At 33.8% G+C, this 3735-nt stretch overlaps 1 long non-coding RNA gene across 6 annotated transcripts; it reads left to right on the forward strand.

Moving 5' to 3' along the window:
* Nucleotides 1-649: 649 nt before the first annotated feature.
* LOC141668865 (uncharacterized) lies at nt 650-3389 on the forward strand. Of its 6 annotated transcripts, XR_012553244.1 has the most exons (8): nt 651-1287; nt 1359-1559; nt 1647-1889; nt 2144-2242; nt 2387-2415; nt 2519-2690; nt 2853-2932; nt 3023-3389. It is a non-coding gene; the product is annotated as an uncharacterized LOC141668865 (long non-coding RNA). The 6 variants fall into 6 exon arrangements; XR_012553242.1 differs by having other exon boundaries at nt 650-1287; nt 2144-2415; XR_012553243.1 differs by having other exon boundaries at nt 2387-2690.
* The last annotated feature ends 346 nt before the right edge of the window (nt 3390-3735 follow it).

Below are 3735 nucleotides of genomic sequence, written 5' to 3' on the forward strand. Positions count from 1 at the left end.
AATGACACCTCCGCATTGTTACCCTTATAAAATGGTTAATAATGTATATAACTATCATTACTGCAATTTCTGGAAATGTCATCTTATACTGCATTCTCTCATACACATACCAAGAATAGATTGTTAATACCATATGAAAATATCTGAAAATATCATTGATCTTTCTCCGTTATAGTTCAATAGATCCTATGATATTTACAAGAAAATATTGAAATTTCACGAGAAAAAAGGGTATTAATTGTTTTTTTTAGTAAGTGAGATATTCATTGCACTAAAGTACTTTCGTTTTTTTTAAAAAAAGACTTAAATGACTAAATGTCCATTTTTTCAAAAACATTCATGTAGTTTAAAAATATCCATTAGTTTTTTTAAAAAAATATATCATACATCCTCGTATGTAATTTTATATAAAATTTTTATCACATCTTTTAAGAAAAAACAAAAAATAAGTATATTTGAACAAATTTTCATAAATAACATTAAAATTACAATACTAAAGATTAATCAGATTTTTTTTCAGACATAACTCAAGTCGAAGTTGCACTATTTGTTTAGTACTTATGGTAATAAAAGATCGAAAATTTTAAAAGCGAATTATTAGGATTGGGGATGGGACCCGAACAATATTATTGACAAGCACAAGTCCAGTAAGAATATGAAAAATTGTAAAGAGGGTCCTAGGTTAACAAATCTGTCTCCATCCGTAACACATCTCTCTGCAATGTCCAATCCTATTGGTGCCGCGTAATCACGAAAAAGAAAAAGAAGGGATATTAAGTTGACTCTTGGAGATCTGAATCGTGTACGGGGGATGCTAAATTACTTTTTCTTTGAACTCGAGCGCAATTAATATTAGAATTATATTTGTTGAGTGAAAATGATGATTATATTGGTGTTTTGTTAGCATATTTGGGGGTTTCAATTTATTTGTTTATGATTGTTAGGTGTTTGTTATAGTTCCCCATTCTCAAAACTATGACAATCTTTATTAAAAAAAAGAGTACAATAGTGTTAAATTTGACTTATGAAATTAATTTAATTGATAGACTTGTTGCAATTAACTCACTCCATTGTTTGGGTAGGATCTTTTTCCGATTCATCTCCTTTTTGAATGTGCCTCGGCATACGCCCTTTTTGTTGCCCATGACATTTATGACGTTGATATGAAAAAGTTTGAAGCAGTTGAGGAGTACCTCAGCCGCTCTGACCAAATCTTTGAGCTCAAATCTTTTCTACTCTTTTTATCTGATGATGAAGCTCTTGATCAAATGAATGCTCTATCCAACTGTAAGTTCATCCTCAGCCTTATTCCGCCCTGTGCATTTTACACAAAATTTATTTTCTGTTTCTTTGTGTAGCAACTATTACTGACAAGCTAAAAGACTTCCTCAAGGATTATTTTCCAGCACCAACCCATCGCGAAACTGTTGGAACTTGTGATGCTGTTATGGGAGGAATCATGTCAAGGAAAAAAAGGACTGGGCTCCCGACGTGCTACTGTGATTGATGATGTCATGCGTGGTTTATGGGAGAAAATTGATCAATTGATCGGCTTGCAGGTATGTTGTTCTTACTTCAAGCTATCACTTACAATCCATATAAGTATTTATAATTGCTTACTAATCCAAACTTTTGATTATATGCAGCATGGTGAGTTGGAGAAGGCCCAAATCAATCTGGCGCGCCTTTATATCAACCAAACACGTATTAAAATGCACACCAAAAGTCCTGTTGTGGTTTCATCATCTTCTTCTTTACAAGAATAAGTCAGGATTGTGCCACATAGATTTGAAGGATTTTTCAGTGTCAAGGGTAAAGAGAACATATTGTGCACAAGAAATCTAGTGCCCAGTGAAGCTCTTTATGGTGAAAAATTAATATGTGTTCAGGTGAGTTAATTATATATGATTAACATCTGCCTCTTAATTGATTTATGTACTTCATGAATATCCATGGATATTAAACACTCTTGAGGTCACTTGTTAAACCCTTTAAGACCAGTGCATTAGTACTGAATTAGAGTTTTGAACCTTTTTGTTTTTACTGTTATCAATGTTTAATGCGCAATACTGTATAGCTTTATGTTTCCACCTGCTGACCCAGTTCTATGTGTTGGTTATTATTTCAATATTTATATACTCAGTATGAGGAGGACAGAACTGAAGTCGAGTACATAGTATGGGATCCGCTTAGATCGAAGTTGGCTGCTGCAATTCATTTTGGTGTTACCAATATATGGATTGTAAGTATTATCGTTTGTTGGAACTTGGAATAGCATATGAGTTGTGCAATAAATTTATCAAAATTAATAATTATGCTTCATTTTATGTTTTTCAAAAACCTGGCTCTCGTGTTTTATATATGGGAAATGTATGTGGACTTACAGTTTCTGATTTGTCTGATCTTGTTGGCTTGGTAAGTTATGTGGTCTATTGTCGGTCATTTATCTCTATCATTTACACCTTGCCTAGATGTGTGCTTTAGTAGTAGTTTGCAAACATATCTGTTTCATTTGCAGGATGGTTTGGTCTATGTAGTGGGGTTCTCTGATGATGATGTTGCACACAGCAGGCAGGAGGCCAAATGTTTTGACAATTAATATGAAAGGATATTGTCATGTCCATTACCGCATGCTTGTCGGTATGGTGGATGTGATATTCACTGAGATTGATCATCATCCTGAGAAGCAGGTTCTCTGTTGTCCCCATAATATGATGTCTAATATTATATTTTGTACTTTATCATATTAAGTGCTTTATTAATATCTTCAAAACGAGGGCCATTCTTTAATTGTAAATTACTTTCAAGTATTGTTATATCATCTTCTCATTGAATTTGTTATGTTCTATTAGTTTTGTCTGGAGGGGAGTTTGGTACTTAATAGTTCTCATTTCTATCTTAGAGCTGGTGGGATTACATGATCTCCAGAAAGGTTTGTATCAATTTTTATATTTAATTTGCCAAGTACAGTAATGTCTTTGGTATATTTGGTAACCATGCCGATGACTTGCATGAACTGTAGGTAAACAATATGAATTCAACTGGCCGTTTTATTTTTGATGCCCGCGACAAACGAAGGGAGTTTAAGCCGATAGAAACACTCATGTTGGGAGCATATGCCCTGGATGTTGGTGCTAACCGCATGTAGGAGGAATAGTTGATACGGGTAAAAATGGGAATTCAAGTATCAAGGGGCAGAAAGGGAATTGCTAATTTGGAAATGCTTTTAGGGGAATAGACGCAAAGTAATTAGGGTTATGTGATTTGTAGTGAGTAAACAATTGGGAGGCCACTACTGCTAGAACTGTGGTGTATCTGTAATAGCTACTAAGTCCAGCTACTATATTATTCCCTTTCCCTGCTTAAATATTAAAGGTCATTTTGATTCATAGCATTGAACCCCTTAAAAGAGAAGCGACAGTTATTAAGTTTTGAACTATTGTCACTCTATTAAAAATTATAGAATTATTGAATCTGCAATGAACCCCTTAAAAAAGAAGTGGTCGCTCTTAAGTTTCAATGCAATCAGTATTTTATTAAGCAAAATAAAAGAAGTTGACAGTAGTGTTCGATTCTTCTTATTTATTATGTTAATAATTGGGTGTGCGTGTGGTAGGGCCGTACGGGAATCCCGTAACCTTAAAAGCTGAAGTGATGCAAAGACAAAACTATGATATGCAAAAGTTGTGCAAATCTTTTTAAAATAGGCATAGTAAGAGCTTCTATGAACATCTC

This window comes from Apium graveolens, chromosome 6 (assembly GCF_009905375.1).
Source record: "Apium graveolens cultivar Ventura chromosome 6, ASM990537v1, whole genome shotgun sequence".
Taxonomy (NCBI): Eukaryota; Viridiplantae; Streptophyta; class Magnoliopsida; order Apiales; family Apiaceae; genus Apium; species Apium graveolens.